Source organism: Coregonus clupeaformis, unplaced genomic scaffold (assembly GCF_020615455.1).
Source record: "Coregonus clupeaformis isolate EN_2021a unplaced genomic scaffold, ASM2061545v1 scaf0126, whole genome shotgun sequence".
NCBI classification, from domain to species: Eukaryota; Metazoa; Chordata; class Actinopteri; order Salmoniformes; family Salmonidae; genus Coregonus; species Coregonus clupeaformis.
The window spans coordinates 540001-563970 of record NW_025533581.1 but is presented as its reverse complement, the minus strand read 5'-3'; the positions used below and the strand labels follow the sequence as shown (position 1 = coordinate 563970).

General features: G+C 44.3%; 1 protein-coding gene across 5 annotated transcripts in view; it reads left to right on the top strand.

The window, feature by feature from the left end:
* Positions 1-23970, top strand: part of LOC121550240 (oxysterol-binding protein-related protein 8) — a 176387-nt gene that overhangs the window by 43082 nt on the left and 109335 nt on the right. The window contains exon 1 of one of the 5 annotated variants that reach the window (XM_045213602.1): positions 9436-9513. The exons of the other annotated variants lie outside the window; for them this stretch is intronic. The gene's annotated coding sequence lies outside the window, so the exon portion shown is untranslated. Of the gene's footprint in view, positions 1-9435; positions 9514-23970 lie in introns of those variants that run through there. 5 annotated transcript variants of the gene reach the window in all.

Here is a 23970-nt window from a genome sequence, read left to right as displayed (position 1 = left end):
AGCATACTGCTAAAGCAACACTCGAGTGGTTTAAGGGGAAACATTTAAATGTCTTGGAATGGCCTAGTCAAAGCCCAGACCTCAATCCAGTTGAGAATCTGTGGTATGACTTAAAGATTGCTGTACACCAGCAAAACCCATCCAACTTGAAGGAGCTGGAGCAGTTTTTGCCTTGAAGAATGGGCAAAGATCCCAGTGTCTAGATGTGCCAAGCTTATAGAGACATACCCCAAGAGACTTGCAGCTGTAATTGCTGCAAAAGGTGGCTCTACAAAGTATTGACTTTGGTGGGGTGAATAGTTATGCACGCTCAAGTTTTCAGTTTTTTTGTCTTATTTGTTGTTTTTTTCACCCCAAAAATATTTTGCATATTCAAAGTGATAGGCATGTTGTGTAAATCAAATGATACAAACCCCCCAAAAATCAATTTTAATTCCAGGTTGTAAGGCAACAAAATAGGAAAAATGCCAAGGGGGGTGAATACTTTCGAAAGCCACTGTATGTCGTGAATCTCCCGTACATAAAAAAAATTCGACCTATGATTTGTAGGCCTTATCGCTCAGCCCTAAACCTTCTGTTATTGGAGAAACATTATCTCACCTTAATCATAATCCTCATTGGCTTTTCTTGCAGCGGTTGCGAAGGCAATTAACTCCAGATGATTCCGGTGATAACAGAACAGGCTGTCTCTCCAAAGGGATTTCACACACAATGACCCTGTTTTCGTCCCAAATGACATTTACATTTTAGTCATTTAGCAGACGCTCTTATCCAGAGTGACTTACAGTTAGTGAGTGCATACATTTTCATACTGGCCCCCCGTGGGAATCGAATCCACAACCCTGGCGTTGCAAACGCCATGCTCTACCAACTGAGCTACACGGGACTACGTGTGACATCCTATTCCCTAAATGGTGCAGTACTTTTGACCAGAACCCTATGGTCAAAGGTAGTGCACTAAATAGGGTATAGGGTGCCATTTGGGGCACATGTTGTTTCTATTCCTCTCAGCTAATGAGGGAGCAGGTTAGACTTTAATTGTGGGAATATTTAAGTGAGACTGCGATGCAGACGAAGTGCGTTCCTACGGTCCACAAATGACAAGAGCTGCTGTTGTGGCATGACCATGCAAGACTCCCCAGTGGGCTTATTGTAGATGGCGTTTCTTGCTGTTGTTTACTGAAACATGAGAGGGATTAGCAGCAAACCCAAAAACAAAGATCAGGGTAGCTGGGATCGGCTCCAACAACAGACTGTCCCAAATGATCGGCACAATAAGGAACAGTTCATTGAAGGCTTTCAGTGGTCTGGGCTGGAGTCCAGTTTCTGACTGACCAATTACAGCATCCTCTATTAGGTTGGTTGTCTTTAGTCAATTATACTAGGCCTGCCTTTGGAAATACACACACACACACACACGCTCCTAATGCAGTACCAGCAAATTGTGCAGGTTGAGTAACAGAGAGGTCTTCCCATGATCGTGAACGAAGGAAGAAAGGAGAAGTTTCTTCTTCTCTCTTTGTAACAATGAAAGAGAGCGAGAGGCCATAAGAAAGGCCTCTATTGATGTCACTTCTCTGGTTGACAACACGTCTAAATCTACAGTTATATACAGCACAACGCAGCCCTAATTGATTGCATATGACACCGAAGATTTCTCTCAGCATAAGAATGGACAAAAGGTATATTACCCCTCCTCTGGTTGTTTTCATCTGACACGGAGCGTTAACTCTGGACGCCCTCGCCCCGCGCTGAATTATCGACCAATAAAAGAGGGATCGAAAACGGGGGCATTTTTGCAATGTTTTCCCCACCACCGCCGTCCATTCAGTTTGACTGTGGCAGTCTGACGAAACCCCCCAAAATCCCATCTCTATATATTTTTTGTCAGAGGCCTAATACACGGCTGGCTTCCCTCAGGCGCAGTGTTATAATGGCTGAATGTCCCTCTCTCAGACTAGGGATGCCTCCCAAATGGTACCCTAAATATACTAGTGCACTAGTTTTAACAAGCGCTCTATGGGCCCAGGTCAAAAATAATGAACTATACAGGGAATAAGCCTGGTCTTGGCTGTCTCATGCACTCCTAGTACATCCTCTGTGAATCATAGTCATTCGCCCAGCCTTAGGCCTGTCTTTAGGAGCCGTGTATCAATGTCCCCCCATAGTAGCAGAACATTGAGTTTCCTGTATGCTTCGTCGCACTAAGATAATTTAAGTCCATTGTAGGCAATGGATGAAAGACGATCTTAGTGATGCCAAGCTTTGGGGGAACAGTACAGTAGATAGCTGTTACTACACTGCTGAGAGGTAGTGACTGTTAAGGGAACACTGCTGAGAGGTAGTGACTGTTAAGGGAACACTGCTGAGAGGTAGTGACTGTTAAGGGAACACTGCTGAGAGGTAGTGACTGTTAAGGGAACACTGCTGAGAGGTAGTGACTGTTAAGGGAACACTGCTGAGAGGTAGTGACTGGTAAGGGAACACTGCTGAGAGGTAGTGACTTAAGGGGACACTGCTGAGAGGTAGTGACTTAAGGGAACACTGCTGAGAGGTAGTGACTGTTAAGGGAACACTGCTGAGAGGTAGTGACTTAAGGGAACACTGCTGAGAGGTAGTGACTGTTAAGGGAACACTGCTGAGAGGTAGTGACTGTTAAGGGAACACTGCTGAGAGGTAGTGACTGTTAAGGGAACACTGCTGAGTGGTAGTGACTGTTAAGGGAACACTGCTGAGAGGTAGTGACTGTTAAGGGAACACTGCTGAGTGGTAGTGACTGTTAAGGGAACACTGCTGAGAGGTAGTGACTGTTAAGGGAACACTGCTGAGAGGTAGTGACTGTTAAGGAAACACTGCTGAGTGGTAGTGACTGTTAAGGGGACACTGCTGAGTGGTAGTGACTGTTAAGGGGACACTGCTGAGAGGTAGTGACTGTTAAGGGAACACTGCTGAGAGGTAGTGACTTAAGGGAACACTGCTGAGAGGTAGTGACTGTTAAGGGAACACTGCTGAGAGGTAGTGACTTAAGGGAACACTGCTGAGTGGTAGTGACTGTTAAGGGAATACTGCTGAGAGGTAGTGACTGTTAAGGGAACACTGCTGAGAGGTAGTGACTGTTAAGGAAACACTGCTGAGAGGTAGTGACTGTTAAGGGAACACTGCTGAGAGGTAGTGACTGTTAAGGGAACACTGCTGAGAGGTAGTGACTGTTAAGGGAACACTGCTGAGTGGTAGTGACTGTTAAGGGAAGGTACTCACACCAGGCAGCCCACAATAACCACTGCTCTGTTTAAGAAGCTGACAGTTTTAGTTTTGTTCCTGTATTTCATGGGAATTTTCACAAGTTCACTGATCTCAGGTCAGTTCTGGGCATGTGCTTGTACGCCTTTGTGTGTCAGTACGAGTGATGTGAGGCCTTATGATTTGTTTAGTTCTTAACCCTTTACTGGTCGGACTACAGTAGCTAACTCTAGCATCTCCAACACTGCCGGGCCTGGTGTAGGGTGAAGTTGCCCCTAGACACTGATCTTGGGTCAGTTTTGCGTTTTCTCCACTAATGGTTAAGGTTAGGATTGGAGGAGGGGAAGCTGATCCTAGATCTGTATTTAAGGGAAACTTCACCCCAGAGCACATTGCCTTGTGCCACAGGAAGTAGCCATCCTTCAGTTCCTCTCTTTCTGTAGTGTAGATAAGGATATACATTCATTCCAAGCTGCTTTACAATTAAGAGTCAGTCAGGCTAATGTTGACTGAGCCGACCACAAGAAATGACAAGGCACATTCTAACTAGTGTGCCCTTGGAGTAAACCAGAAACTAGCTGGACCTCCACACGGTCGGCGATGACTCATCACAACCTTGCAGCACCGCCGTGATGTCTCTATTGGCCTCAGCTTGGATGAGTGGGAGCCGTTTGGAGAATGAACTTCACAGACGTAGCAAAAAGCTCAGGGATAAATGTTTACATTCCTTAATATTATGGGGGAGAAGGAGTTACAAGAATAACATTTCGCTTTAATAAAGCGTCTGTCTTAAATAGCCGATGGTGGTACCCGGTTCTTACAGGTCAGAGTGGACAGATATAGGCAATGGCTTCCAGATTTTCTGCAGAGCAAATGCCAGTATCCCATTTCCATGGGCCTAGTGCATCAGACAGTCTGTATGTGTCCCATTTTGGGTGTTTTTTGGGACGCAGCCTCCGTTTCAGTCCGTCGACTGTAATTATGATGAAGTTGGTGCTGGCCTGGTAGAGTCCTCTAGACTAATGGTATCTGGACTCCTCTCAGCTGGGCTGGTAGAGTCCTCTAGACTAATGGTATCTGGACTCCTCTCAGCTGGGCTGGTAGAGTCCTCTAGACTAATGGTATCTGGACTACTCTCAGCTGGGCTGGTAGAGTCCTCTAGACTAATGGTATCTGGACTCCTCTCAGAGACTTACAAAAGAGAGATGTCACAGAGCGACAGCCGAGGAACCTGCGAGCATCAGTAATTATTGATAGATGAGCAGGGGTTGCCAAGATGCTTCAAAAGATGCCTGGCGGTGCAAACAACCATTTATTTCAGCGAATGTTTTACGATCTGTCAGTTCTCAGCACTACCGTTCCATTGGCATTAATCTGGAGTTGGGGTTGTGCACTCAGATCAGGGCGGTGAGTTTTTACGTTCCTTGGAAACTAAAAGTGCTGTAAATCATTTCCTTAGTTGTATATGCTACTTCTTCCTTAAAGGGAAAGTTCACCCATTTTACAAAATGTTTATCTGTCCACAACTTTTTAGCATTTGTGGCACAAAACCCAATGCAAGTCAATATCCCCAATATTCTTACGTTTAATTTTATCCCTTTAAACGTAGTAATTTTAAGTCGGGCTCAGCGCAGATTAGTTCTGTACCCTAATTAAAGTGGTTAGTATTATACTGAAAATGAGCCTCTGATCACTCGTTGTGGTGAATATGTAATGTTTGTTTGTCTGGAGTCTAGTAGGGGCAAAGTTCTGTTCTTCTGTTTTCTCCTCTCCTCTCTCAGCAGAGTGTGAGAAACCGGCAAGGTTTTGTGGTGGTGCAAATCACTTACTTTCTTTCTGCTTAGGCCTAACCCCAGGGCAGTCCCTCTTCACAGGAATCATGACCCTTCTCAACAGGCTAGATTTATACTGTCTTTGTGCAGGTGGTGAATGAGATTGTATAGCATCAATGGCACTTTTTTTTTCTTGAACAGTGTACCTCACATTTTTAGGCGTGGGTTGTTGAAATTTAGTTAGCTAGTGTTTTTGCCACCAATTTTTATTTATTTAATTTATGCAAATGTTTCTGTCTAGCACCAGTCATTATGCTAGAATTTGCCTTATTGAGGTAAAATGACATCTCTGGTACTTTTTATACTGACTGGGTTCGAACCTGGGTCTCCTGTGCGCCACAACATTGTGTTAGCCCACTGAGCTAAAACCACTAGCCCACCGAATGCTGCTGGGAGGTCTTCAAGTTGAGCCAGTTATGGTCATTTGAACGGCTTTTAAAGCAGATCACTTTTAGAGCATTTATGGCCAGACCCAATCTCTGGACCGCTCTCAAAACAACAATGTTTTGCAATGTTTGTCCTTTGACAATACTCGTCTCAAAGGTGCAATTACCTTTACTGAAATACGCCTTGTGGAAGCAAACAGTAGCTATATCGCCTAGCGTGACTTAGCTTGTGTGGAAGGTCAGCAATAAGCCACTGAAGTAGTGCAAACACCTATTGAAGTGGCTATCATCGCAACCGCTTGTCTGACCCCTCTCTGTTCCACTGTAGGCACAACACACGCCAGATACAGGAAGTCATGCAGGCTTGTTGTTTCTATGGATGCATCCTAAATTACATTCCAGTTACGTCATTTAGCAGACGCTCTTATCCAGAGCCACTTACAGATTGATGCATTCACCTTATGATAGCCAGTGGGACAACCACTTTACAATTTAAAAAAATATATTTTTCAAATTTTTTAATTATTAATGTTTAGAGTATAATTTTTATTTTCATTTGTTTTATATATATATAGTGTTTTTTTTTAGTTGTTTTTTATATTTGTGTTTTGTTTTTTGTCTTTATTGTTTTTTTGTTTTTGTTTTTTTAATTGTGGGGGTGGGGTAGGAGGGGTAGAAGGATTACTTTTATACTATTCCAAATGACACCCTATTCCCTATATAGTGCACTACTTTTGACCAGGGCCCTATGGGACGCAGCCTATATCATCACGCCAGCAAGTTTTCAGCCTTGCCCTACATAGAAAAGTCGGAAACAAAATCTGTCCAATAATAGCTCACTATTCTCCCCATGTGATCACAATTAGATTATGTGGAATGTAGATGTTTTTTTGTCATTTGAAGCCCTCTGAAAAAAGAAGATGCCTCATTCTGTACCCTTGGAGTTTAACCCTGACTTCAAAACAGGGCCTTCAATTTAACCTTGATTTAAAAACAGGGCCTTCAGTTTAACCCTGACTTCAAAACAGGGCCTTCAGTTTAACCCTGACGTAATAACAGGGCCTTTAGTTTAACCCTGACTTCAAAACAGGGCCTTCAGTGTAACCCTGACTTCAAAACAGGGCCTTCAGTGTGGTCTTAAGCCCCTGACACCAGCCCACATTATGCCCTCTGTCTATGCCCCTACTATCCGGCTCCTTTCTCCTTGGAATTCTGATCCCCTTTAAAGAATAATAAAATAAAATAATTAAACAGGACCTATAATAATAAAATAAAACCTTTATTTAACTAAGCAAGTCAGTTAAGAACAAATTCTTATTTACAATGACGGCCTACCTTCACTGTCCAAGGTAAGCATTTACCATGGTTTAATCTCTCCACCATGCCTCTGCCTGCTGTACCCTCTCCTCCAGAGACTCGTATAGACCAGCCCAAATTAATGGCCTTTCTTTTGACCCAGTTGGCACTCTTCCAAGTTCACTTCTTTGCCTACTTCCGAGCCTTGTCAATTTCAACGGAGGAAAAAAACATGTCTGGAGGCTTTTTTGGTTGCCCCATTGATCACTTCATTGCTGGCAAATGAAAATGTGTAGAGTAGAGTAGAGAGCAGAGCAGAGGAGAATCATACTGTCTTTGTGAAACCACTTAAGACATCGTCCCCTCATCGTCCCCTCACTCTTAACTGGGTTTCTCTGCTGGGTCTTTGACACAAGCTCTCAGACTAAATGTAGACTTGAGAATGGCCAGTAGTTTGAGGGGAAAGTGCCTAGCTAAGTAGGTTAATGGAGCAACAGAGAAAACTGAAGCATTAATGAGGATGAAGCGAGGCTGAACACCTAGTCGGGCCGGAATAACATGGCGATGGACTGAGTCGGGTTGTTGCATCTCCATTGGTCGCTCGCTGGGGTGTTGATTTTTCGCTTTGATGGCTGGGGAAATCAGGTGCCCTGCTGGCAGTTATTGGTGCAGAAAGGCTTGGAATTAACAGAGACACATGGTGTCTGAGACGGAGTGTTGTTTTGATTTTGGATGAGTGCGTGCGTGTCTGTGTGTGCGTGCCAGCAAAACAACCAACAAAAGGGATACATAAGAGATACTGCAGGAAAACCAAAGGAGCTGTTGAGAAAGAGAGAACTTGTATACACAGGAAGAGAAAATGAGAGAGGGAATAAACAAGAGGGAGAGAGAGAGAGCAGGGGAGAGAGAGAGAGAGAGAGAGAGAGCAGGGGAGAGAGAGAGGAGCAGGGGGAGAGAGAGAGAGCAGGGGAGAGAGAGAGAGAGCAGGGGAGAGAGAGAGAGCAGGGGGAGAGAGAGCAGGGGAGAGAGAGCGAGAGCAGGGGGAGAGAGAGAGAAAGTAGGGGGGAGAGAGAGAGAGAGCAGGGAGAGAGAGAGAGCAGGGGGGAGAGAGAGAGCAGGGGGAGAGAGAGAGAGAGCAGGGGAGAGAGAGAGAGAGCAGGGGAGAGAGAGCAGAGGGAGAGAGAGAGAGACCAGGGAGAGAGAGAGCAGGGGGAGAGAGAGCATGGGGAGAGAGAGAGAGAGAGCAGGGGAGAGAGAGAGAGAGCAGGGGAGAAAGAGAGAGAGAGAGAGCAGGGGAGAGAGAGAGAACAGAGAGAGAGCAGAGAGAGAGAGCAGGGGAGAGAGAGAGAGAGAGAGAGCAGGGGAGAGAGAGAGAGAGAGAGAGAGCAGGGGAGAGAGAGAGCAGAGAGAGAGAGCAGGGGAGAGAGAGAGCAGGGGGAGAGAGAGAGAGAGCAGGGGGAGAGAGAGAGCAGGGGGTGAGAGAGAGAGCAGGGGAGAGAGAGAGCAGGGGAGAGAGAGCAGGGGAGAGAGAGAGCAGTGGAGAGAGAGAGAGCAGAGGGAGAGAGAGAGAGAGCAGGGGGAGAGAGAGCAGGGGGAGAGAGAGAGCAGGGGGAGAGAGAGCAGGGGGAGAGAGAGAGAGAGCAGGGGAGAGAGAGAGCAGGGGAGAGAGAGAGCAAAGAGAGAGAGAGCAGGGGGAGAGAGAGAGAGCAGGGGGTGAGAGAGAGAGAGCAGGGGGTGAGAGAGAGCAGGGGTTGAGAGAGAGAGAGCAGGGGGAGGGAGAGAGCAGGGGTTGAGAGAGAGAGAGCAGGGGTTGAGAGAGAGAGAGCAGGGGGAGAGAGAGAGAGCAGGGGGAGGGAGAAACAGAGAGTACACAGTGGCAGAATACCTGACCACTGTGACTGACCCAAACTTAAGGAAAGCTTTGACTATGTACAGACTCAGTGAGCATAGCCTTGCTATTGAGAAAGGCCTCCGTAGGCAGACCTGGCTCTCAAGAGAAGACAGGCTATGTGCACACTGCCCACAAAATGAGGTGGAAACTAAGCTGCACTTCCTTCCAAATGTATGACCATATTAGAGACACATATTTCCCTCAGATTACAGCGATCCACAAATAATTTGAAAACAAACCCAATTTTGATAAACTCCCTTATCTACTGGGTGAAAAACCACAGTGTGCCATCACAGCTGCAAGATGTGTGACCTGTTGCAACAAGAAAAGGACAACCAGTGAAGAACAAACACCATTATAAATACAACCCATATTTATGTTTATTTATTTTCCCATTTGTACTTTAACTATTTGCACATTGTTACAACACTGTATATATACATTATATGACATTTGAAATGTATTTATTCTTTTGGAACTTCTGAATGTAATGTTTACTGTTAATATTCATTGTTTATTATTTACTATCTACTTTACTTGCTTTGGCAATGTTAACACACGTTTCCCATGCCAATAAAGCCCATTAATTGAATTGAATTGAGCAGAGAGAGAGAGTGTCAGAGAGAGGGGTTGTGTGTGTACGACAGAGTGAAAGAGAGAACAGAATGCTCACCAGGGTAGCAGGACAGCATGTGAGAGAGAGAGGGAGGGACTCGTGCTCTCCAGCACGCTCTCTCTCTCTCTCGTTCTCTCTCCCTCCTCCCCTCCAGTGTGTGTGTGAGAGCTCAGTTGTTGGTCGTACCAGGACTAGTGCTGTCACACAGCAGTAGCAGCAGCAGCCACGTCACCGCCAGGCAGCCGTCACACGGTATGCATTTCCTCTCCTCTCTCAGAGCAAAACTAACACTGCCTTTCTGTCAAAGAAACGCAAGAAAGAACGATGGGTGGAGGAGGTTGAAGCTTAGCGGAAACTTTGGGTTGTCTTGGATTGATATGTTAGTGGGTGTGTGTTCCTCTGGTTTCTTTGTTTGCAGTTTATATGCTACATACCTAGAATTGTATCTACACTAGTAATGTCATTCTTATTTTGCTAATGAACATGGGGATTTGAGTTGTTCCACTGTATCTGCTTGTTTGTTGATGACTGTCAGGACACTGACTGCTTTCAGATCACAAACTTGGAAGAGAGCTCAGCTAGCCTAGACATGCTAGTATGTGTACCCTGCTAGCATCTGAGGCTAACAGAGATACATACTATCCTGTCATCTGGACAGCACAGCTGTGCGCTAACAATGTTAGCAGTGTTATCTTGTAGCAATGTTAGCATCACTCTGTTTAGTCCCTTTCCTTTGTCTGCTGTTGGGGAAAATGGTGAATGGGGATGGCTGGGCTGAGAACTGATTGCCAAGAAGTTGTGGATTAATCATAGACTGAGCTTCCCTGTGGCTTGTTTACTAGCGAGGGTCACGGAAGCAATGGAGAAACAGAGAGAGTATTATACCTTACAGAGCTATCTAGAAGACTAGATACTCCCAGGTACAAAGTATGTGGACCCCATGCTCATTGAACATCTCATTCCAAAATCATGGCCGTTAATATGGAGTTGTTCCCCCCTTTGCTGCTAAAACAGCCTCCACTCTTCTGGGAAGGCTTTCCACTAGATGTTGGAACATTGCTGCGGCGACTTGCTTCCATTCAGCCACAAGAGCATTAGTGAGGTCGGGCACTGGCTCGCAGTCGATTAGGCCTTGCTGGCAGTCGGCATTCTAATTCATCCCAAAGGTGTTCGATGGGGTTGAGGTCAGGGCTCTGTGCAGGCCAGTCAAGTTCTTCCACACCAATCTCGACAAACCATTTCTGTATGGACCTCACTTTGTGCATTTCATGAAGCTCCCGACAAACAGTTATTGTGCTGATGTTGCTTCCAGAGGCAGTTTGGAACTCGGTGGTGAGTGTTGAAACCGAGGACAGACGATTTTTACTCGCTATGCGTTTCAGCACTCGGTGGTCCCGTTCTGTAAGCTTGTTTGGCCTACCACTTCGCGGCTGAGCCGTTGTTGCTCCTAGACGTTTCCACTTCACAATAACAGCACTTACAGTTGATCGGGGCAGCTCTAGCAGGGCAGAAATTTGACTAACTGACTTTTTGGAAAGGTGGCATCCTATGACGGTGCCACGTTAAAAGTCACTGAGCTCATCAGTACGGGCCATTCTACTGCCAATGTTTGTCTATGGACATTGTATGGCTGTGTGGTCGATTTTATACACCTGTCAGCAACGGGTGTGGCTGTAATAGCCGAATCCACTAATTTGAAAGGGTGTCCACATACTTTACATAACTATCTAGAAGACTATATACTCTCAGGGCCAATAAGTTACTTCATAAGAAGTCTTTATCTATCACCGTGAGGATGTAGTTTTGGGGTCTCCGTTACTCATGACCGCCGTTCATTAGTGCTATCCCAGTTTTGGCTGTGGCTCAGCAGAGACATTGGTTGCCTCCCCAATGTCACCCTATTCCCAATATAGTGCCGTCCTTTTGACCGTTGTCTATAGGCACTATGTAGGGAATAGGGTGTCATTTAGGATGCTGCCATTGAACTGGGTCTGAGTGTGTGCAATCAGATTGTTAGCAGTAGGCCGGTTGCACTGTGTAAATTCATTTGGAGTGTGACGGGATTGGTCAAATGACTCTTCTTCTCTCAGAGTAGGGAATCTCTATATTGGGTGACATGGCACTGGCAGAGCTCTTACTGACCAATAGGGTTGTAACGGTGATCTGGCAAAGCTCTTGCTGACCAGTAGCGTCGTAAAGGTGACCATATAACTGCGGTAGTAAACACAGACCCAATTTAGGCTTATGAAACCATTTTCAAGTCATACAAAACCAACTAATGTCAAGAGGAAATGTGTACTCTGCTGAAGCTGGATGTGTAGCACTGTAACTGGAAGTCTATATGGCAGTTTAGGACTTTATATTGAGGCCGATCTTGTGTTGACTCTGCAAAGCCACAACTGCTTTGTCTATAAGCACTCCTCTACATTCGGCTAATGGGCATACTATGTGCATTACAGAAACAGGGGTGGTTAGATGAGCATTTGGTGTGAAGTTTCCTGTCTGATGTTTCCAGCTACTTTAGGCCTTTTGTTGTGAGAGTTAACAATCAACCCAATCATCAGAAAGAACCGAGAACCAAGGTGATAGAATCAGGAAGCCTTTGACAGATATCAAGCCATTATCTCAGTTTGCATTTGATATGAGCTTGCTATCCCTCTCTTTGAAAGCAACACCAGAGGAAGCTCAACAGTCCAGAGGTGATGACCTGTCAGTGTCCATATCGTCATAGACACTTTAATCCAGGTCTTGTTCTGTTGTTCACATCCCCCTCTGTCATCCCAATCTGTCATCCCAATCTGTCATCAATCTGTCATCCCAACCTGTCAACCCAATCTGTCATCCCCCCTGTCATCCCTCCTGTCATCCCCTCTGTTATCCCCTCTGTCATCCCCTCTGTCATCATCCCTGTCATCCTCTCTGTCATCCCAATCTGTCAACCCAATCTGTCATCCACTCTGTCATCCCAATCTGTCAACCCAATCTGTCATTCCAATCTGTCATTCCAATCTGCCATCCTAATCTGTTATCCCCTCTGTCATCTTTTCTGTCATCCCCTCTGTCATCCTCTCTGACATCCCCTCTGTCATCCTGAGACGGTCCACCTGAGAGGTCGTTCTCTGAGGTCCTGCCATAGGCCAGGAAATGGCGAGGCTGGCTCACCAGGTGGCGGTGTAGGGTGAAGTTGCCCCTAGACACTGATCTTGGGTCAGTTTAGCATATTCTCCACTATTGGTTAATGTTAGGATTGGGGAGGGGGAAGCTGATCCAAGCTGATCCTGTACCTAGGGGAAACTTCACCCCGGAGCCTGTGGTGCCGGGTGTTGATCTGAAGACACCCCCCTCCGCTCCTCCCTCATAAAAGATGCAACACTGGAGGAGAGGCGCAGAAACTGACCCCCATCGCACAGGGAGGGATATTCTATACATTGGCCTCCTGGTCTCCCCTTCCACCTTCCCCAGAGCATGGTTCGTGACTCGTGTTCATCATGCACCAAACGGAAGAAAACGTACTGAAACGGGGATTAACGATATGAACTTGTTCAATAAGAAACTATACTTTTCGTTTCCTGTTGCAAAACGTTTTCATGCGTTCTCCGCTGCCTACCCTAATAAACACGACCCTGGACAAGAGGCCTGACGTCTTTAGGTTCCTTTCAGATATAAGAAAATAGATGTTTGTGTTTTGTTTGTTAGCTGGTGTGTACTAGATTCGCCTGTTTTTCCTGGCTTCAGAGGAGTTACTGTGCCTGTTTGTGGGTTTCCTGCTCCACCATGTTGGGCTGACTTCCCTTCCTCCACCGCCTTGTCCCAGTTGCTCTGAGGTCAATGATAACATGCCTCTGACTGCAATCTGATAAACACCAAGCTATGAGTAAATCCCAGATAACTGTGCAGGGTCATGCCATGCTAGGAGGTACAGTCCCTTACAGTAACTCATAACTCCTGTCATTTGTAGCATTGGCCATGTAGTGATTGACACCCAAAGCCAGTGAAACACGGATAACACCTCTCGGCCTAGGCACCATGAACTAAATCTATCACCCTGGGAAGCAGGTCGATGATGCATCACCTCCTCCGCAAGACGGTTTCAGGCACATCCCCAATTTACACTTTGCCAGCCTCCCTTCCTGTTGGCAATAGGCCTAAATATCCAGTTCATCCCTGTCTCCCAGCTCAGAGTAGATGGAGTGGAGCTCCCTGCTCACTCTCCCTGGTTTGTCCCCTGTGTGATAGCTCTCCTCTGGGTTATCAGACGTCCCTCATCACACACCCTCAGTTCTCTCTTACGGCCATGAGCAGTCCCAAGTTGCATCTCAAATCCCTTTTGTCCAGAGCCCCATGGCCCCTGGACATAAGTAGTGCACTACATAGGGAATAGGGTGCCATTTGGGATGCAGTACCAGTCCCATCACCTCAGTGCCAACACCTCTCTCTCTTTATGGCCCTGCCTGGACTTCATGTCTAGGCATGCTTCCACAACACCACTGACTCCTTCTTTCTTCTCGTCACAGTGGTGCTGACCAGGCTTGATGTAAATGGTTAGTCCGGTGGTGTTGACCAGGCTTGATGTAAATGATTAGTACGGTGGTGCTGACCAGGCTCCAATGCCTCTCCTGCTTTAGTTACTGCGGCGCCGACGTGTTGACTTTGCAGTCGTGTGGATCGCTGACCCGTGTGGATCTGTTTGTCTAATGTTTGACGGAGAAGCTTCTTGAGTGTTTTTTCCACGAGGCTGACGGCGGCAGTCTGGAAAGCACATGAACCTGCTGAGGGAGGGGTTAAACTAGCGACCACAGGCACAGTCTGTCTGCTTTGTTGGGCTTTTTGAGGTTATTACCCCAGCACTAAAGGTCCTGTTAGACCACGTACACAAGGTACAATAGGAGTGCTGATCTAGGATCAGGTCCCTCCTGTCCATGTCATCTTATTCATGATGTTCTAAATGGCAAAGCTGATTCTAGATTAGCACTCCTACTCTGAGACACGTTTTGATGCATTCTCACTGAGATAGTGTTGGTCAGGCAATAGACAATGACTGATTACTGGAGTAATATACTGAGAGGAGTGTGATTTAAATAGGCTTAGAATCAATGTTCCCTCAAAAAAATGTAGGCACTGAGCAAATTTCAGGTCTGCTGAGCTCAAACTTGAATGTTGTGAAAATCCTGTCCGCGTTTACTGTGAACACTGAGGCTTTAAGTTATAGTTTAACTTTGGCGATATGATTATAATGTAGGCCTACATTGCATGAGACTTTTGAAAAAAAAGCATGCAGGGCTTGATATTAACCTGTTTATCCACTTGTCCTTCAGACAGGGAGGTGACAGAAAAAGTTGTTGTTTAATGCAAGAAACCACTTGACATAAAAAACAGTCCAGTTAAAAGTGAACGGCACAGATCCATATATGGCAATGGCTATTTACATATAGGCCTACTGCAGCTGTGATTGGTTATGGTGCTCTGGTCTGTGTAGAGTAGGGGCTGAGTCGTGCCTGTCAATGCAATAGAATCCTACTCCAATGCGCTTTGCCTACAACAAAATCTCTTGCACAGTTCATTTTGCATACTAAGTCTTGCATAGTTTGTTTTGTTTCAGTTATATTACATTGAAACTGGCTAATATTGCGATGATTTGATCACATTTCCCACAGTAGAGCGAAACGTTGATCGTGTTAACTAAAAGGGGAAAACTCAAGAAAGGTGAGTGACGTTCAATCTCGTGCTTCTCTGTGCAGGCAGATATTTCTTCTGCCCAGCAGTCCAAGGGGAGCTGCGCGTCCGTGCGCAGCTTAGAGGGAACGGTGCTAGTAATAGTGTTGGGCTACTTGTTTTAGTACAGTAACATATGTAAAGGGATATCATTCATTATAGCTCATAGGTAAATTCATTATAGCTCATAGGTAAATTCATTTATAGCTCATAGGTAAATTCATTATAGCTCATAGGTAAATTCATTTATAGCTCATAGGTAAATTCATTTATAGCTCATAGGTACATTCATTTATAGCTCATAGGTAAATTCATTATAGCTCATAGGTAAATTCATTTATAGCTCATAGGTAAATTCATTATAGCTCATAGGTAAATTCATTTATAGCTCATAGGTAAATTCATTATAGCTCATAGGTAAATTCATTATAGCTCATAGGTAAATTCATTTATAGCTCATAGGTAAATTCATTATAGCTCATAGGTAAATTCATTTATAGCTCATAGGTAAATTCATTTATAGCTCATAGGTAAATTCATTTATAGCTCATAGGTAAATTCATTATAGCTCATAGGTAAATTCATTTATAGCTCATAGGTAAATTCATTATAGCTCATAGGTAAAATCATTTATAGCTCATAGGTAAATTCATTATAGCTCATAGGTAAATTCATTTATAGCTCATAGGTAAATTCATTTATAGCTCATAGGTAAATTCATTATAGCTCATAGGTAAATTCATTTATAGCTCATAGGTAAATTCATTATAGCTCATAGATACATTTCGTTATAGCTCGTAGGTAAATTCGTTATAGCTCGTAGATACATTTGTTATAGCTCGTAGGTAAATTCGTTATAGCTTGTAGGTAAATTCGTTATAGCTCGTAGGTTAATTCGTTATAGCTCATAGGTAAATTCATTATAGCTCATAGGTAAATTCATCATAGCTCATAGGTAAATTCATCATAGCTCATAGGTAAATTAATTATAGCTCATAGGTAAATTCATTATAGCTCATAGGTAAATTCGTTATAGCTCATAGGTAAATTCATTATAGCTCATAGGTAAATTCATCATAGCTCATAGGTAAATTCATTTATAGCTCATAGGTAAATTCATTATAGCTCATAGGTAAATTCATTATAGCTCATAGGTAAATTCATCATAGCTCATAGGTAAATTCATCATAGCTCATAGGTAAATTCATTATAGCTCATAGGTAAATTCATTTATAGCTCATAGGTAAATTCATTATAGCTCATAGGTAAATTCATTTATAGCTCATAGGTAAATTCATTTATAGCTCATAGGTAAATTCATTATAGCTCATAGGTAAATTCATTTATAGCTCATAGGTAAATTCATTATAGCTCATAGGTAAATTCATTTATAGCTCATAGGTAAATTCATTATAGCTCATAGGTAAATTCATTTATAGCTCATAGGTAAATTCATTTATAGCTCATAGGTAAATTCATTATAGCTCATAGGTAAATTCATTTATAGCTCATAGGTAAATTCATTATAGCTCATAGATACATTTCGTTATAGCTCGTAGGTAAATTCGTTATAGCTCGTAGATACATTTGTTATAGCTCGTAGGTAAATTCGTTATAGCTTGTAGGTAAATTCGTTATAGCTCGTAGGTAAATTCGTTATAGCTCATAGGTAAATTCATTATAGCTCATAGGTAAATTCATCATAGCTCATAGGTAAATTCATCATAGCTCATAGGTAAATTCATCATAGCTCATAGGTAAATTCATTATAGCTCATAGGTAAATTCATTATAGCTCATAGGTAAATTCATTATAGCTCATAGGTAAATTCATCATAGCTCATAGGTAAATTCATTATAGCTCATAGGTAAATTAATTATAGCTCATAGGTAAATTCATTATAGCTCATAGGTAAATTCATTATAGCTCGTAGGTAATGAGTGAAATAAATCTCCTACTCTTTCAAACTGAAATGACAACCTTTATGAATCTGTCATGGCTTGTCAGTCCAGTGTAGTTGCCTCTTGATACAGTGGTTTAGGACCCTATGTGCCCTGGTCAAAGTAGTGCACAACATAGGGAATAGGGTGCCATTAGGGACGGAGTGTTGTTACTTTGATAGGTGTGTTTTCAGGCTCCGTGGCCAGCATTCCATCACGCCCAAGTGGGCATGGAGTGCCAAAGGAAGCACCACAGGAAGCAGTAGAATGTGGTCAGGACTCTGAGCAAAGGATCCTGGGATAGATAGGGTCGATAGGCCCCCAACCAACGTGGCGTTCAGAACATTCAAAAGGAGCAGGCGGTGGAAACCTGACCAGCAGGGCCACGGGAATGTACATCGATCTCACACTCTCACCCGCTGGCACTCTCCGGTCCCTAAGAAACCTGAAACACTCTCTCTCTCTCTCTCTCTGAATTTTTTTTACACACACACGAGTCCTACAGTCTCCCATAAAAAATAGCATGCTATCAAAGTTTGTTTATAACAACAAGGACATTAACCGCGACAATAACAAGCTATTTTGACTTTGGCGAGCAGCACCACCACTGATTAACCAAATGACAGAGACGTTGTCAGAAATGTCTTTCTACAAGCCACATCAGGACGAGTCCTTCGGATGGTTTCCATGTGTTTGATAACATTCCGATCACTCCATTCCAGCCATTACTATGAGCCGTCCTCCCCTCAGCAGCCTCTGACAGCAGTACACTAACAACAAGTACTGCCGGCCTTATTGCCTCCTTGTCTAGGAATGTTTAGAGGAAGTTCATTACACATTAATGACACCAACCCAGGGGGGAACACTATCTGACTGGCCTGGCTGCAGGTATGTGATGACTGAGTCCTCCGTTCCGAGGTATGAGAAAAGCCTGGCCTCTGTGGTGTTGCCAGCCACTCAGAAACTAAAGCACATTACCGTTTTATTAGAACCTATTCCTTTAGGTGATTTAGAGGTGTTTAGGGACATTTTTGGAATGAGAGAGACAGTTGCCCCTAGACACTGATCTTGGGTCAGTATTACATTTCCTCCAGTAATGGTTAAGGTTCGGATTGGTTGAGGGGACGCTGATCCTTGATCTGTACCTAGGAGAAACTTAAACCAGGAGCGTGCACAGTAGTGGTGCGTCCTGCCTGATTAACATCTGACAAATTACTTGTATAGTTTCCTTGATCCTGGACGAGCCCCAAACATGTTACGGCCCAAGTGATCTGTGTTACAATACACGAGCCACACAACAAACCATTGGCCGATATATGAAGAAACACCACACACCATAGCCTACAGCCAAACTATACTGTATCTGTTGCCCTGGCTGAGTAAGCTGGATGCTCCCCTGGCCTTGCACCCCCCATACACACACACTTTCATCCCCAGAGGAACTCACACACCGTTAACTTGTACACCGCCCCTGGGAGGTAGAGTAGCCATTCCCTATCACCCTCACTGGGCTCTGCTGTAGCAAAACGCTGCTGATTCCTCTGCAATCTGCTGCTTGTAGCATTCTGCGTTGCTAGCGAACCCTGTACCTCTAGCGCTTCATTTGACCTCTCTTCCTACAGAGAACTACAAATGTTCCCTCCGTTCCTCTCCCTCTTTCTCTTTTTTTCTCTCGCTTTCCTTTTGTCTCTGTCTCTCCCTCTTTCATCCTATTCCCAATTTATTTGGACTACTTTTGACCCAGGCCCATATTAGTCATAAATAGTGCACTATATGGGAAATAGGGTGTCATTTAGGATGCAAGCCACTGCTGATGAGAGTGAGAGGTGTGTGTCATTGGACGGCCCGCCGTGGGTAGTCTAAGAAAATAATACAATGGCTACTTCCCAAATGGCACTCTATTCCCTACAAAGTGCACTATATAGGAAGGAAATAGGCTGCCATTTGGGATGTATCAATCCTTAGATTAGATCAACTTTATTATCTCACCAGGGAGAAATTCGTTTGGTCATGTGATTAAAAAGACATAAGACGCAATACATAAAGAAGAATGATGGGCAATAAAATTCATATGAATAGTGCAATAGGCTACATCACTCAATTGTTTACATCACTCCATTGTTTACCTTTCTGTTGGCGGCCCTTTCTTTGACGTTACGAACATCTTACAGCATGGCATTAAAGACTACCTCTCACACTATCGGTGGATCATCTCTGTGTTCCTGTTCTAAAATGACTAGACATGGCTTTCAGAAAAGATGTGCATCCTTAAGATACAGTGGAAAGATGCCTCAGTGGGTGATCATAGAGAATCCCCCCCACCCCCATACTAACAGAGGAAAATGGGTCAGAGATGTGCTCCGAGTCATGTTTAAACATTATGTAATATGGCATGGAATTCTGTCTCACACAAGTGCCTGTTCATCTGTTCTGGGGCAGGATGGAAGAAAACCGTTCAAGCCTAAGCCCTGAGATATTCACTCTCTCCCTGTGCTTGGGAAAATGCTAGGCTACACATCGGGATGAAATGTAAAGTTGAAAGAAAATTCTGTGATGGAAGACAAAATCCATAAAACAGCTAGAGTGTCTAAACAGTCTCCTGAAGCAACACCACAGGTAGAGATGATACTGTTTTCATGAGTAAGGTGACGTTGCCCCCCAGGCCTAGACGCTGATCTTGGGTCAGTTTAGAGTTTTTTCCACTTATGGTTAATGTTAGGGTTGGGGGAGGGGAAGCTGATCCTAGATCTGTACAGAGGGGAAACTTGACTCTCTCTGCCCAGTAATTCTTCAATATCACACTCTCTTATTTGCTGCATTTCAGTTGATGATGAATCCTAAAAAAAGGTTAACCCAATGAGTCCCACCGCGACGCCGGCTCGATTTGGACTTCTAACCCCTTTTAAACATTGTGTGTTTGAGCTATAGACTCCGTTGGTACCAACCATTAGTCTGTGTGATTAACGGGGGCTGAGCTAGAGCGGTGTTTGTGAGAAAAGGGCGGATCCCGAAGGGGCCCAGGGCCGGGTCTTTTTACAAAAATGTCTGTAGAGTCCGAGTGGTTTGAGCTATAAACTATTCAAAGCTATCTATGAAAACGAATCTCCCGAACATGGACATGTAACATGTTTTGCTCTATGATGCTCACAAGCTACACTTATTCTGATTGGCTGGGCCAATCAGTTGGCTGATTTCCTTATATGAACTGTAACTCAGTAAAATCATTCAATTGTTGCATGTTGTGTATATATTTTTGTTCAGTATATAAGGGCTGGACATGCAGATAAATGAAAGATAAATGAAAAGCTGATTTTTTTTCTGGGGTCTCGGGACTGATAGGGTTAACAACTGACTTTATTCAATATTTAATTTGGCATCTGTCAGTGTCGACACAGGATGTTGTTATTCTGCTAGTCTCTGGAGGGGAAATCTTGGGGCCGCATCCCAAATGGAATGCTACTCCCTTTATAGTGCACTACTTTTAGTGCACTACCATATGGACCCTGGTCAAAAGTAGTGCACTATATAGTGAGGGAAAAAAGTATTTGATCCCCTGCTGATTTTGTACGTTTGCCCACTGACAAAGACATGATCAGTCTATAATTTTAATGGTAGGTTTATTTGAACAGTAAGAGACAGAATAACAACAAAAAAATCCAGAAAAACGCATGTCAAAAATGTTATGAATTGATTTGCATTTTAATGAGGGAAATAAGTATTTGACCCCTCTGCAAAACATGACTTAGTACTTGGTGGCAAAACCCTTGTTGGCAATCACAGAGGTCAGACGTTTCTTGTAGTTGGCCACCAGGTTTGCACACATCTCAGGAGGGATTTTGTTCTGGAGACTGGCTAGGCTACTCCAGGACCTTATTGTGCTTCTTCTTGAGCCGCTCCTTTGTTGCCTTGGCCGTGTGTTTTGGGTCATTGTCATGCTGGAATACCCATCCACGACCCATTTTGTGTTAAGAGAATTTCTATCTCTAATTCAACCTAAGCTTGAATCATTAACAGAGGTTGTAAGGCTCTGGTTTTAATCATAAATGATTCAAGGTCCACAACCAGCAAGAATGATCTGTATTTTTATTCATGGAGAGCTCTGGCGCCAAAACCCATACACTCCTGTTTTATACCTCTTGACACACAAAGGCACTTTGCTCCGCCCACCTTTAGGAGGCTTTCTTAAACAGTTTCCACCTTCTCCTTCACCCTGGAATGTTTAGTCTCGCCCCCCTCTGTTAGTGGGTTGATACTACATTATAATTATAACACAGTTTACACATTTATACTGTATTTGGGGTGAAATCCTTTAGTCATTATTCTTAAAATACAAATTAATCTAACACTGAGGGAAGGAGGTTCTCACCCAAGATTTGACGGTACATGGCCCGTCCATCGTCCCTTTGATGCGGTGAAGTTGTTCTGTCCCCTTAGCAGAAAAACACCCCCAAAGCATAATGTTTCCACCTCCATGTTTGACGTGGGGATGGTGTTATTGGGGTCATAGGCAGCATTCCTCCTCCTCCAAACACGGCGTGGAGTTGATGCCAAAGAGCTCGATTTTAGTCTCATCTGACCACAACACTTTCACCCAGTTCTCCTCTGAATCATTCAGATGTTCATTGGCAAACTTCAGACGGGCCTGTATATGTGCTTTCTTGAGTAGGGGGACCTTGCGGGCGCTGCAGGATTTCAGTCCTTCACGGCGTAGTGTGTTACCAATTGTTTTCTTGGTGACTAAGGTCCCAGCTGCCTTGAAATCATTGACAAGATCCTCCCGTTTAGTTCTGGGCTGATTCCTCACCGTTCTCATGATCATTGCAACTCCACGAGGTGAGATCTTGCATGGAGCCCCAGGCCGAGGGAGATTGACAGTTATTTTGTGTTTCTTCCATTTGCGAATAATCGCACCAACTGTTGTCACCTTCTCACCAAGCTGCTTGGCGATGGTCTTGTAGCCCATTCCAGCCTTGTGTAGGTCTACAATCTTGTCCCTGACATCCTTGGAGAGCTCTTTGGTCTTGGCCATGGTGGAGAGTTTGGAATCTGATTGATTGATTGCTTCTGTGGACAGGTATCTTTTATACAGGTAACAAGCTGAGATTAGGAGCACTCCCTTTAAGAGTGTGCTCCTAATCTCAGCTCGTTACCTGTATAAAAGACACCTGGGAGCCAGAAATCTTTCAGATTGAGAGGGGGTCAAATACTTATTTCCCTCATTAAAATGCAAATCAATTTATAACATTTTTGACATGCGTTTTTCTGGATTTTTTTGTTGTTATTCTGTCTCTCACTGTTCAAATAAGCCTACCATTAAAATTATAGACTGATCATTTCTTTGTCAATGGGCAAACGTACAAAATCAGCAGGGGATCAAATACTTTTTTCCCTCACTGTATAGGAAATAGGGTGCCATTTTGGACACAGTACTTTTTATGACACTCTTGTCTCCCCTGGCGGTCACTGAACCCCCCCGGCCTGTCCTCTCACTGCTGAAAGCTACTGCCTCAGATGAAAGCTCAAAAACCAGACAAAGAAAATGGCACCGTGTCTGGGAAAATATGGTTTTCATGTTCTCCCTCTCACATCATATCATCCAGGAACAAGCTTTCACTTCAGAATGAGATGGGGTGTGATTCTAGACAGATGTAATGGGTCTGTGTGTCATGAATTCAGCCGAGGCTGCCCCTCCTCCTTGCTCGGGCAGGTTTCGGCGTTCGTCGTCACTGGCTTACTAGCCACTACCACTCCATTTATCATCACTCCATTTGTCTTGTCTTGTCTTGTCTTGTCAATCACACATACCTGGTACTCATTCCCTCATTAGTCTGTGTATAAGTGTTCCCTCTGCCCCCTTGTCCTTTGTGAGTGATTGTTCATTGTGAGAGTGAGTAGCTCGGTTTAGCTACTCTTTCCTTGTATGTAGCCAAGGTGGATTTTTCCCTTGTGCTATTTTCGTTTTGACGCTTGCTGCGCTTTATTCATGTACATTGAATAAACTCTGGATTTCGGTGTATTACCTCCTGCTCCTGACTCCGTCATTCACACCTCATCACACTGTGCTGGATTACTCCTATAGTGCATTGACAGTATCAGCACATATAGGATCTGAAAACATTGGCAACGCCATGGGCTTTTTTATACAGAGCCCACAGTGTTATTTGTTAAGACAGAAACATACAGAGGTTAGTTCATGATGTCTCTCCAGCTGGACAGCTCCAGTTACAGTGGTCCCATTGTAATTCACCAGCTGGACAGCTCCAGTTACAGTGGTCCCATTGTAATTCACCAGCTGGACAGCTCCAGTTACAGTGGTCCCATTGTAATTCACCAGCTGGACAGCTCCAGTTACAGTGGTCCCATTGTAATTCACCAGCTGGACAGCTCCAGTTACAGTGGTCCCATTGTAATTCACCAGCTGGACAGCTCCAGTTACAGTGGTCCCATTGTAATTCACCAGCTGGACAGCTCCAGTTACAGTGATCCCATTGTAATTCACCAGCTGGACAGCTCCAGTTACAGTGGTCCCATTGTAATTCACCAGCTGGACAGCTCCAGCTACAGTGGTCCCATTGTAATTCACCAGCTGGACAGCTCCAGTTACAGTGGTCCCATTGTAATTCACCAGCTGGACAGCTCCAGCTACAGTGGTCCCATTGTAATTCACCAGCTGGACATGTCCAGTTACAGTGGTCCCATTGTAATTCACCAGCTGGACAGCTCCAGCTACAGTGGTCCCATTGTAATTCACCAGCTGGACAGCTCCAGCTACAGTGGTCCCATTGTAATTCACCAGCTGGACAGCTCCAGTTACAGTAGTCCCATTGTAATTTGCCAGCTGGACAGCTCCAGTTACAGTGGTCCCATTGTAATTTACCAGCTGCATTGTCAGTAACTCCAGTAATGTAAGTTGGTGCAGTTGCCATCATTGCATTCAGGGGACAATTGACTCACTCACACCCATGTTTCATCATAGATTATTTTAGCTCTCCTTAAGGTCTTGCTTGTTTTGTCTGTTCTCTCTCTCTCTCCATTCAGCTGTGTTGTCTATTCTCTC